This window comes from Dysidea avara, chromosome 1, assembly GCF_963678975.1.
Source record: "Dysidea avara chromosome 1, odDysAvar1.4, whole genome shotgun sequence".
NCBI lineage: Eukaryota > Metazoa > Porifera > Demospongiae > Dictyoceratida > Dysideidae > Dysidea > Dysidea avara.
In genome coordinates this window covers 3321826-3335914 of record NC_089272.1, presented here as the reverse complement: position 1 = coordinate 3335914, position 14089 = coordinate 3321826, and the positions used below count along the sequence as shown (strand labels likewise).

The 14089-nt window shown below is 34.9% G+C and overlaps 1 long non-coding RNA gene across 1 annotated transcript; it reads left to right on the top strand.

Annotated features, from left to right (window-relative positions):
• Window positions 1-7710: 7710 nt before the first annotated feature.
• On the top strand, window positions 7711-10871 carry LOC136247626 (uncharacterized). The gene is made up of 3 exons (XR_010697684.1): window positions 7711-7859; window positions 10472-10609; window positions 10671-10871. It is a non-coding gene; the product is annotated as an uncharacterized lncRNA (long non-coding RNA).
• The last annotated feature ends 3218 nt before the right edge of the window (window positions 10872-14089 follow it).

The window sequence follows — 14089 nt, the reverse complement described above, 5'->3', positions numbered from 1 at the left end:
AGCTTATCTGCAGCCTCTCTCATTTCTCTACTTTTTAGCTATTCCCTTGTTTCACTTATTTTTTTCTTTAATTCCTAATCCAGTTAATATTCCTAATTTTTTGTTTGTTTACATTTTTATAACATAATAATGACTACTGAACCTGCACATACTGCATAGGGATGCGGCGATTATGTCAGCATAATTTCGGGCATAATAAGTACATGTGGGAATCAGGAATTATGCTAGTATTTTGAGATGATTATAAAACTTTAACAGTAGGAAAATCTGCAGATTGCACAATTGTTTAAAAAATTGAGATACTCTAATAGAGCAGTCAGAAACTCTAATAGAGCAGTCATCGAATATTATTTTACTCTAATAAAGCAGTCATATTAAAATGAAATACTTTAATACAGCAACCAGCTAAAGAGTTCAAGACTATTTGAAGCTTAAACATCAATGAAAATAGCCTGATACAACAATGAACTGACATTATTGGCCAATTATGATGGCATAATTTTGGGAATGATGAGCAATTCTCAAAAGCATAATAGGTGATTTTTTGAGCACTGCTCAAAAGCATAATGCTCAATTTTTGGAGCATAATATCCTCATGCCTAAAACTGCATCAAAAAAATGGCACCAAGCACGCCATGAAGTTAATTATGCATTGAACGCATGCTTCAACCATCAATTACTGAAAGTGAAGTGGTCATTTTGCATCATTTTCAGCTATGTTCTGCCCATTACAAATAAAGAACAGCACAGGAAGCATATCTGCAATCAATCTAGTCACTATGGCAAATAACTGTTGCACTATGGCACTATCGTGCTTATCACTATGGACTGTGGCACTATCATGCGTAATATCACTATGGTAATAAGCATGATAGTGCTACAGGGAAGCTGTATCACACTATCACAAACCGACACCTTGCATTGTCAGTAAAATGTGAACTGGAACACAAGGAAATCTATAGAAAATTTTTAAAGCATAGAAATTTGTTGGATGGGTTTAGGCCCATTCTGAAGAAATTTATGGGCTTGTCTCTGCCTAATCAATACTGCCAAGGGTGAGGCTGTTCTTTGGGTGGTATTGTTTGGCAAGAAAACCAAACCACCATTATACCTTATTATACAGTACTACCACTATATATATTATGATACTGTATAATACAAGTGAACAGTAGTTAAATGAATAGGAAAGAACACAAGGAACTATGAGCTCAGGGTATTAATTACCATAATTTCCTTTTTTGTCATTGTAAAATAATTTTTGTTTGCAACTTGAACAGAAATTTCTTACAAGCAAATTTTTATGCAGGATCGAACTACTCTATTAGAGCATTCATTCATGTAAATCACAAAAATATTTTTACACGAAAATTTTTATCACAAATTTTTTTTGCACAAAAAAATTAAGTGAATTGTGGTAGTTTAATTGTTTACTCATAAAAAATGTACTCTGTGGACAAGGTGAGTCAAACATATCAAGGTATTACTTTTCTGTATCAGTAATTTCTTATTGGCATATAGCTACTGTATATAGATACAGCATAGCTAGCTGTGTGGGATTATCCCTACTTTGACAATCAACACAATAATTTTTTTCACTCAACTATATCCTAACAACATCATTCATTAATACACTGCTATATCTTGTGTCAATTATGCCGGCATAATTTTTGGCATAATAAGGGATGAAAAGCATAAAGCATAGTGCTAGCATAACAGAGAGCATAATGGGGGGGTAACTTTCTGCCACCATAAGTATAACTTCTGCTATAACCATCACAGAGTCAAGGGTTAACCTGTTTTGGATGATGAAATGATTCCTTACAATGAGTAGAAAAATGCACTACAGTCTTACTACAAGTTTACACTCGATGGAATGGGTGCCTTTCATTGTGGGTTTGAGTTTTATAGTACACGTGGATTCATGTGCCAACTAGTACCAAAGCATGGAAAAGCAGTTTAGCTGAGCTTCAATCATTGAATTTGGTATTATTATAGCTTGTCTCGTTATCTGACTTTGAATAATATGATGAATATGATTATTGGAAGCTCGATTGGAAGACAAAACAATAGAAGCCCCGATGATGATAAAGTTGGTGTTGAGACAGTATAGCTTGTGACTGTCTGGACATTGAAAATAGTGGAGTCTGTGTGGGTCTGTAGTGAGACTGAGGTTAATATCGAACCAAGAAAATATTTCAAAACAATCAAGATTCTCTAATAGAGCAGTCAAACACTCTAATAGAACAATCATCACATGCAACAGAGAGAATGATAACCATTTAAGTGTTTATCCCCAAGAGGCTAATATGTTCTTAGCATGGTGCTGCATACATAGTAGTTGCTGTCCTTTAAATACCAATTGCTACAACAATCAGGAGACCAATCAGAAACCATGTATAATAATTTATAAATTATTATTTTCATACACAACTGCAAAGATATTAGACAGTAAATTTCAATAGCTCCTGAGGGACTATAGATGTGCCCCCCAGACACCTTGATCTAATACGTCTACTAATTCTGGAGCACATCCCAATTTCAAGCTTTTGCTAATAATTGTATGTTGCAGTTGAAGTGACACTTTTTCATTTATATTCTACCATAATTATGAAGAACTTCTCTACACAAAGAAAAAACACAGAATAAAAGCATAATGCATATCTGAAAAGCACAAAAACAAGCATGATAGACAGAAAATTAGGGATATGCCAAAAAGCATAATAGGCAAATTTTGGAGCATAATAGACTCAAGCCTACCTTGGATCCCTATTTGATTTTAAAATTAAAATACGTGTATATTTTGTAGATGCATATAAATGATAAATTTTGCAGGAGATATATACTCATTGATTTTATATCTTACACGATTTGAATATTTTCTGACTATTGCATAGTACAATACTTTAAATCTTTTAATAGTAATATAAAAAGTTTATAATTTCATAGGTCTATCATTTGATACTATAGATTGTTCTACTAGACAACATTCTACATGTGTTGTATTAGAATTGTATGCACTAGTTTGAATGCTACGGAAACATTATCAATTAGTCAAATACAATGCAATTATAACTACAGTCTTGAGTGTCTTCATATGATCATCGTTGTGCCTGTAGATAAGAAGACATAAAAGTGGCAACCAGTAAAATTAATATTTCTTGGCTACCACCTTTTGATTTTGCATATTTTTAACTTGGGTGTTTATAAGGCCATATATATATACTTGACACAGTTTACTATTTTTACATACTGGATAATATAATGTGTTTATACTGTATCTTTCTGTTTACTGACTACTGTATAGTACTATTAGTACACATTTCATTATAGCACCGACTATGAAATTCAACCAGTCAACATACAATATTGATGAAGATGATGGGCCAGCACAACCTGTACTAGTTCTCAGTAACCCATCATCAACTGATATTACTATCAGTGTGTTTAGTACTGATGGATCAGCTACTGGTAAGGATACATTATTACCCTATAATTGGATAGCCACCAAAATCAGCATAATTGTAAACTTTTCATAAAATTCTACATACTAGTTCTCCTCTCATAACATGTATTTTTAGGTATAATGCTATCACATATTTTACCTTCTGTGATGACCTTTATGGCTATGTTCACACAGAAAATCAACTTTAAATTCCTGAGACATTCTAAAACATGGTACCAAAGTACATTTTTAAAGGTCTTGTTGAAAGAAACAACTGAGTTTTTATTTGAAGCAATTTCTTTCTCAAGTTACAGTATAATTACTTCTATTAGCTGCAAAATTCTTTGAATCTACCTGCAAGCTACTTTAATAGAACTGTGCCAATAGTGCAAGGGCGAAGAAAACTTTGAAAATTTTTGACGTGTAGGGTGGTTCGAGATCTGTGGAATGTGGGCTTATTAATTTTCAAGCTACTTTATTTGCAGATACTTTAATAGAAATTCATACATAATATAACTCTGGAATAAAGCTTATTTTTCTTTTAACAAAACCTTTACTTTGGTACCATGTTCAAACAACTGTTACTCTCTCTCTCTCAGGGAGTTAAAGGTAGAATTTCTATACAAAATGGCCATAAAGGTCACCAAAGGTCAAATCTGTGATGGAAGTATTTCTAACACTACATGTCATGAGTAGTACCAAGAGTATATGTGACCTGATCTTGGAAAACCTACCTTTTTGGCACATTGGTCAATTTTCTGTTTTATAATTTAAATGAGGTACTAGGTGCTCATCTATCTTGTGTTAAAATTTCAGCTTAATATCTTTAAGCATTCCTGAGATATGGCCGATTTTCTGTCCTGTACATTACAAACTAACTTTTATGGTAATGTATTGAGTTCTATGGGTGATTAAGGTTGACAAATGGTGACAAATCACTTTGTTTACTAAAAATTCCATTCTTACCATCTAAAATACTTTAAAAGACATTTCTGATAGTGTAATGAAGTATTCTTGGTACGTTTCTGCAATTAAATGCCATGTATCATTGTCTAAGACTAAGTTTTAGCCATTCCAGCATCTGAACAAATCACCCAATTTGTAAGTTACTTGTTGTCCCACGCATATGAAATTACTACATGGTCTGATATAATCATCCATATCTCCTAGGAAAAAGAAGCTATGGGTGTGAAACTTCACAGCAAGAAGGTTTAATAGTTGCTTTATCCAAATGTGCAAATAAATTAATTTAAAAAATATTAATGAAATTTTCATTTGAGTTTTCCCAAAAAGTTCGCTTGTGCCCAAAAGGTAGGTTTTCCAAGATCCGGTCACATATAATGGAAGAGGCATTATATACTCTTGATAGTACCATTTATATGGTAAGTTTCATGATTTTTTGTAAGGTGTACAATTTTTAGTTATGTCCGTGTTACAACTAATCCACGCATAAACAGCCAAACTGTATAAAAGAGTGTGGCCTTCAAAAAGCCTGGGTGAAAAAAGTTATGAAATCAAAGTCAGCAGCCATTTCATGGTGTAAAGACTAATGATCAACATCATTGCAGCTATTTCATGGCCAGCGACTTCGATTTCATAAATTTTTTCACCCAGGTTTTTTGAAGGCTGGACTCTTTTCAGACTGTTTGGCTAGATTTCATTCTTTTTGTAGTTTAAATATATATTCAAAGCCAACCATAAGCTGGTTTTGATGTTTGTTTTTTACAATTAAGAAGAACACAAATCATTGTTCTTCTTAATTGTATACGGATACAATGACAATGATATGACAAACTAGTGCTCTACCAATACAGAAAAATGCCTACCGATCCGATACTATAAGCCAATTTATGTTGATATAATTTTGTGCTTTCTTGCATGTTTATGGCTATATAAAGATGTGTTATGGTACGTACCTGTATTTATTTGCAATAATAAAGTAAATTCCTTCCAAGTCTATTAGATTTTGCATTGACTGTTCTATTAGAGTATCTCTATTTTTCATGCAAAATGGGGTAAGTTGCAGTTGCTAACAAGCGCTTCCTTAGCAATGCATAGCAACATAATTGAAAAATTACGGAAATTTCATGAATTACAAAATACGAGAATTAACTAATAATATTATTGCACAACCCAAAACTACCCTATTGTAAAATAGTAATACATAGTTGGTTAATTCATAGTAGCATATACTAGGGCTGGGCGGTATTGGAGTTTCGCTTCACGATATATCGTGCAGAAACAGCGGCGGAGGAAGTAGTTAATATGAGGGGGGGCTGGGCTGACCCAGACTTATTTCTATAGTTTGGTAAGGTGAGACCAAAAAAAAAAAAAAAAGGTCGCAACCAACTGACAAGAGCTTTCCACCTCACCAGCTACCATTTCTAGCTGATAAACTACATAAAAATGCTTTCATAGCTCGCTACACACTGACTACTTTATTAGAGTGACTGCTCTATTAGAGTATCTCGATCTTTATCACGGTTTTCAGCCCCACTCCAAGAAAGATAATTTCGGTGGGATATCATTCTGAGGGGGGGCTAAGCCCCCCTCAGCAGACCAAGGGGGGGGCTTTAGCCCCCTAGCCCCCCCCCCCTTTCCGCCGCCTATGTGCAGAAATATATCACGATATTACTATTTATCGCGGTTATTAAAGATGACTGCTATATTAGAGTAGCTGACTGCTTTATTAGGGTATCTCGAACCTAGCTGACTGTTCTATTAGAGTATCTCGATCTTTGTAAAAAAAAATTGACTAGCTAGTACTAGGTCCTTGTTTGCAGTAGTATCACGTGATTATTTGAGGTGCATTATAACAACCTTAAGGGCTTAATAAGCTGTCACAAACACTAAAAATCGTAATAATATCGATATCGTGATATTATTGTTTCACCGAAATCTACGCGATACAGATATCGTTTCATTGCAATACCGCGGTATTACTATAATACCGAGAAACCGCCCAGCCCTAGCATATACTATCTATGGTTAATCCCAGATGAGTTAGCTAGTTGCATGGCGCCTGGTTTTTAGAAGAAGCACAACATCAACTTGTTACCCACAGTGACTGTTCAATTAGAGTATTTCAACTCCACAATTTACAATTATTTGGTTTCATTCAAGTTTGCCTTGTAACTCTATAGCTGTCAACAAGATTTCTTTTAAACCACAAAAGATTTGAGCTATAATGGTTAACCTATACATATACTGATTGTAAAGCTTTTCCCATAAGCAATTTACACTGTAGACGTGACAACAATCGGCCTTTTTACATAAATAATCATCCATAGCTCTATAATTATTAATCAGATATGCACCAAATGTGGTACATGATTGTGCCATAATATGTTCTTAAAGTGTACCAAAGCTCAAGACAATTATTGAGTTATGCATTTGCATTTTATAATGGTTTTTGTGAAGTGTGTGAAAAAATAATTTAAGCCCCAATCTCCCTAAATGATCAAGAAACAAAACAAAGAAATTAAGCTAAATTTTGAAGGCTTATATTTCACAATTGCATTAGGCAATCTTGCTCAAATTTGTTATGTGCGGTGCTGAAGGTGGAAGGCATTTACAATATAAAAATGATTCCAATTTAAGAAGGGTGTAGTTACGTATGTACGTATGCGTAAAAATCATGTTTTGTTTCTTCCTGTAAACTCATGGTGTGACATGCTGGCTTTCTTGGCCGCACAACACACTACCATGTGTCTTGATATGTTTCACTGGAATGACTCAGGGAACCTGCAGACATGCTCAACAGTGTATGTATCCTCATAATGATGTCTTAAGTGCACCAAGGTCTGGAGCGGATCTAGGGGGTTTCTTGAGGTTTCCAGAAACTGGTCAATTATATTCCGACAGTAAAAATTGATTTTGTATGATAGCAAAGGTTCAGATCGAAATACTCTAATAGAGTAGTCAACTACCCTAATAGAACAGTCACATTTAAGGAATGTGTAGCTGCTTTCCATGATATTATTGTTGCCCAGGTAATATCTAGTCTGAATAATATGCAAATTAAACCCTGAGCAGTTGCTTTTGAACACCACACTAAAATGGTATAGGTTTTGATGTACTGATTATTATATATTAATGCATTCCTGAGCACTAATATTAATTTAGTACTATATGGCACTTATACACCTACTCTTCCACTTAAAGTAAGGTGTGAAAGTGATAGATTCCTGTTTACACATATAATTTACAGGAGGAGGTGTTGACTACAGTTCTGGACCATACAATGTGACAATACCTGCTGGACAGATCAGTGTTCCATTTGATGTTCCAATAAATGATGATAATGTGTTTGAGGAAAGCAAGGAATTTCTCCTCACAATTGATCAATCTTCATCACTCAATGGTGTGATTATTGGTAGTCCAAATGAAACAGTTGTGAGTATATCAGATAATGATGGTACGCCTGTAACATAAAGCTATAGTGAAACCTCTATAATCCAATGATTATTGAAATAAGTCAATTGTTTTGGATGCGACATATATAGAAAAAGTCTTTTTGGGATACAAAACAATGTCAGATTATAGAGATATTCTGGATTACAGAGGTTTAGGATTAGAGAGGTTTCAGTGTATGCATGTTCTGTGATTTTTATAAACATTAAGCTGTTTTTATTTGTTGTATGTGCTAAACTATCAACTACATATACTGCAAGTAAATTCACTTTGAATATTTGTTGCATTTTGTGTGATTACATATGAGTAGCAGTGTTGCAGAGTAGAGAGACTTCCAGTGCTATAGTTGTATGGTTTCCAATGATGTACATACTGTAGAACACCCACATTAAAAGTATTGTATGAAGTTGTATGTCTGGAAACTGATACACAAGGCTGAGTGCTGTATTGGAATTTAGACCTTCCCATGAGTGCTGCATAGTTTCATGCACATAAACCAGTAGGTGGTGGTTTAAGTGTTACATTTTACTTTGTAAGAGGTTGGGCACATTCTCACCTGCAAATTGTCTTGGATCTAGTGATAAACCTGCCTTACTCAATCTGTTGATGGTTTAATAGTGCCCAAAAGCCATACCCTAAGTAATCATTGAGGTTGCAACACTGCAAGTACCTGCCTACTCGTACCGAACTACATTCTTTTTTGGGATGCATACCACTACATATCCCAAGCTATGATGTAATACTCACAATAACAGGCTCTTACGCTAACCAAAGCTGGCTTATATCAAACAGTATGATAGTACTTTTTAAGCAGATATCACCCAAAAGTGACACACGCCACCTAAAATACCACCTTTAAAAAATCATCCTAGAGACATCTTCCACGACAAAAATCACTTTTACAGAACAATATTAGTCCATCTAACATCAAATACAGTATTGAAGAAATTACTTACAGGCAGCCGGATATATGTAGAATTAACATAAAATCACTGAAACATGAATTTTCATCTGTTAGCCTGACCACATAGTTGCAAAGCTGGAAGCAAAACGAAGCAGTGCGTGGCCACATATTTTTGCCAGAATAAGTGCTTATGCTCGGTAGCTGGATAGCTACACTGTACTTGTAATTTCACAACACCACACCTATTAATGCAATCGTCATAAATTAATAACAACCAAGAACTGAGACCACACCTCTAAACAATCTATTCACTTGATCACAATGACATACCTATTATTATTGGTCAAGTTGTGTTCATAATGCTAGCAATACAAAAATTAATAGTGACGCACATCCAGTATGTGAAAGACTGGTTCAATATACTGTATTATAATACAGCAGTCACCCTAATAGAGCAGTCACATGTATATATTATATAGCTGTATGCTATAACAAAAAACCAAACAAACTGGTATGTTAAAAATTATTAATTTAAAAATGAAACAAGGATCCAAGCAATAAAAAGTTGTGAAACAATGCGAGATAAATGGTGGTACTGTAGCTATTTCAGTATAACTCAGTGGGAAAATCTCAATCATTGTGATAACATGACAATATAGGGATTTTCCCACCAAGCTATGCTATAATAGCTACCATCATTCATCCTTGTTTTACTACTTTTTATTGCTTGAATCCCTATTTCATTTTTAAATTAATAATTTTTACTGTGATATACTAGTGAACTATTGTAGCTTTAAGCATTAATTTTTGTCTTGATGTTTCTCGGTGGCAAAAATGTGTGATATCCTAAAACAAAAACAGCCTTGAGGTTGTAAAAAAGGATGCTGAGGCTGGTTTCTAGTGATGAGAAGGCCCAAACCTTCATGATCTTTACTACACGGTACAACCAGTGTTGGGAGTAACACATTACTTATGTAATGCGTTACATAATATTATTACTTTAATTTGTGGTAACTAAGTAATATAACGAAATACGCTATAAAAACAGGTAATATAACTCAAGTTACTTTACATAAAAATGTAGTGTGTTACGTAAGTAATATAGTTACTGTAACGAATCTAATATTATGTAATATTATTACTACAAGTAACGAAGTTACTAATCTCATTAGTAATCCACCACAACGAAGTAATGAAGCCTACTGAATGAAGCTTATTCACCAGCTTCTTACTTATAACCAAAATTTGCACATTGTCCAACAACGCAATCATGTCACGTGATAAGGTGGTAGTTTCACACGTGACAGCTTTAGGCTGGGACACAAAGTAATATAATATGTAATATTATTATAGTTACTTTATTTTATGGGTAATATGTAACTGCAACTAAATAGTTCAATTGCCAGTAATATTATATTATGTAACTAGTTACTTTTAAAAAGTAACTTTCCCAACACTTAGTACTACGTACAATACTGTATGATAACATTATTGCAGCCATTTCTGTAACAACTTTGAAAAGGCTATACAGGACCAGGAGTCCTACAGACCTTCAAACAAGTAAAATACATAAATTTCTTGCTGCTACTTTTAATTTTACAACTTTAACCCAGGTTTTTAAGGGTGAACATAGCACAACTGTTTTTACATAGATATAAGTATGTGGTTATATAAAATTCTTTTGCTTACTTCATATACACAATTCACTATAGCTCCTACCACAAACTTCACCCAGTCAACATACCATGTTGATGAAGATGATGGACCAGCACAACCTGTACTAGTTCTCAGTAACCCATCATCAACTGATATTATAATCAGTGTGTTTAGTACTGATGGATCAGCTACTGGTAAGGATACATTGTTACCTTCAACTTTAACCCATTGAAGATTCCTGTTTATAATTTACAGGAGGAGATGTTGACTACAGTTCTGGACCATACAATGTGACAATACCTGCTGGACAGATCAGTGTTCTATTTAATGTTCCAATAAATGATGATAATGTGTTTGAGGAAAATGAAGAATTTCTCCTCACAATTGATCAATCCTCATCACTCAATGGTGTGATTATTGGTAGTCCAAATGTAGCAGTTGTGAATATATCAGATAATGATGGTAAGCTAGCAACATTAATATATAAGTTCTGTTCTGCCAACTGTGTACCAGGTTTCCTTATACATAATTATAATGTGTCAACTATCACTTGTCAGGTCAAATACTGCAGTTGTAAAATTGTTTTAAATGTTACAGAGCATATGCCATCTTAAGTAATCATCTTGGTGAGTCAGTGTATCAAAAGAACAGCTTTTGTGAAAAAGTTGTCTTTTACTGCTTATGTATTGTGATCATATAAGTTGTCCCACAACAATCTTGTATTGCTGGGATGTTCTCATATGACTGTTCTATTAGAGTACCTTGATCTTTTGCACACAAATTATGAAAATTGTATCATACACTACTTACCATACTAACGAATGGGATGATGAGATTCAACAATATGTTGATCAGAAAACAGCCTCACAACACCTTCATGATGCCTTGCCAGTATTGGTTAGGTATAACCAAGCTCAAAAGTGCTTTAGTGAATCTTATCCTACAAAAGTATTATCATGAAAGATCCAGCCACTTTTACTGATGTTACAGCAGAAACAGCCATGGAAGTGGTAACTAATGTAAGTGTAATGAAGAATGCTATAGAATCTAAAGCATTTTATGGGCACAATGTAGAGTGTCTATGGAATTTATAATCTAATCCAAAACAGCCAAGCTGTAAAAAAAGTGTGCGGCCCTCAGAAAGGCTATGGTGAAAAAAGATGTGAAATCCAAGGTGGCGGTCAAGAAATGGTTGTGATGGTAGGTTAATGGTAAAAATTTTAATAATGACAATTCAGGTAAATTTTGTGAAGCGGCACAAAAATTCACCTGAATTGTCGTTATTAAAATTTTTACCATTAACCTACCATCACAGCCATTTCTTGGCCGCCACCTTGGATTTCACATCTTTTTTCACCATAGCCTTTCTGAGGGCCGCACACTTTTTTACAGCTCGGCTGTTTTGGATTATATTTCATTTCTTTTTGTATTTGTATACCCCAAAGCCGGCCTATGGCCAGCTTTGGGACTTTTTTAACCTATGTTTTTTATCTTTACTACAGGAAGAAGAAAAGATGAAGTAGATGTACTTTAAATATTTTATCAGTAAATGTACAAATTATATATAATACATACGTATGCGACCGGATTTGCGAAAAGGGGCCTTCCACACACATCCAACTTGCCAACTTTGACAATTGATAACTTCAGATTGGAAAGAGCTATTGCCTTGAAATTTGGGCAGTGGTGATTTCTTTGCAGCTGAACTCTCCACATGATGTTTTCTGTGTAGCTGAACTCTCTACAAGGTAATTTCTTCTAGCTGATCTCTCTACAGGGAGATTTGTTTGTAGCTGAACTATCTACAAGGTAACTTCTTCTAGCTGATCTCTCTACAGGGTGATTTGTTTGTAGCTGAATTCTGTACAGGTGATTTGTTTGCAGCTGAGCTCTTTACAAAATGGTTTCTTTGTAGCTGAACTCTCTACAAGGTAACTTCTTCTAACTGATCTTTCTACAGGGCAATTTGTTTGTGGCAGAATTTTATACAGGGTGATTTCTTTGCAGCTGAACTCTCTACATGGTGGTTTCTTTGTAGCTGAACTCTCTACAAGGTAACTTCTTCTATCTGATCTCTCTATAGGGTGATTTGTTTGTAGCTGAACGATCTACAAGGTAACTTCTTCTAACTGATCTTTCTACAGGGCAATTTGTTTGTGGCTGTATTTTCTACAGGGTGATTTCTTTGCAACTGAACTCTCTACATGGTGGTTTCTTTGTAGCTGAACTCTCTACAAAGTAATTTCTTCTAGCTGATCTCTCTACAGGGTGATTTGTTTGTAACTGAATTCTGTACAGGTGATTTGTTTGCAGCTGAGCTCTTTACAGAATGGTTTCTTTGTAGCTGAACTCTCTACAAGGTAACTTCTTCTAACTGATCTTTCTACAGGGCAATTTGTTCGTGGCAGAATTTTATACAGGGTGATTTCTTTGCAGCTGAACTCTCTAGATGGTGGTTTCTTTGTAGCTGAACTCTCTACAAGGTAACTTCTTCTAGCTGATCTCTCTACAGGGTGATTTTTTTTGTAGCTGAACGATCTACAAGGTAACTTCTTCTAGCTGATCTCTCTACAGGGTGATTTTTTTTGTAGCTGAACGATCTACAAGGTAACTTCTTCTAGCTGATCTCTCTACAGGGAGATTTGTTTGTAGCTGAACTCTCTACAGGTGATTTGTTTGAAGCTGAACTCTCTAAATGATGGTTTCTTTGTAGCTGAACTCTCTACAAGTTAACTTCTTCTAGCTGATCTCTCTACATGGTGATTTGTTTGTAGCTGAATTCTGTATAGGTGATTTGTTTGCAGCTGAGCTCTTTAAATAATGGTTTCTTTGTAGCTGAATTCTCTCAAGGTAACTTCTTCTAGCTGATGTCTTTACAGGGCCACTAGTTTGTAGCTGAATTCTCTACATGGTGGTTTCTTTGTAACTGAACTCTCTACAAGGTAACTTTTTCTAGCTCATCTTTCTACAGGGTGATTTATTTGTAGCTGAATTCTTTACAGGTGATTTGTATGCAGCTGAGCTCTTTAAAGAATGGTTTCTTTGTAGCTGAACTCTCTACAAGGTAACTTCTTCTAGCTGATGTCTCTACAAGGTCACTAGTTTGTAGCTGAGCTCTCTACATGGTGGTTTTTTTGTAACTGAACTCTCTACAAGGTGACCTCTTCTAGCGGATCTTTCTACAGGGTGATTTGTTTGAAGCTGAACTCTCTACAAGGTAACTTCTTCTAGCTGATCTCTCTACAGGGAGATTTGTTTGTAGCTGAACTCTCTACATGATGGTTTCTTTGTAGCTGAACTTTCTACAAGGTAACTTCTTCTAGCTAATCTCTCTACAGGGAGATTTGTTTGTAGCTGAACTCTCTACATTATGGTTTCTTTGTAGCTGAACTCTCTGCAAGGTAACTTCTTCTATTGATCTCTCCACAGGGCGATTTGTTTGTAGCTGAACTCTCTACATGGTGGTTTCTTTGTAGCTGAACTCTACAAGGTGATTTTTTCTAGCTGAACTATCTCTTTCCATAGTTGCATGAACTCCCTACAAGGTAACTTCTTCTAGCTGATCTCTCTACAGGGTGACTTGTGTGTAGCTGATCTCTATACAAGTTTCTTATTCTAGTTGATCTCTTGAATTCTCCTCAGGGTGACTGCTCTATTATGATGACTGCTCTATT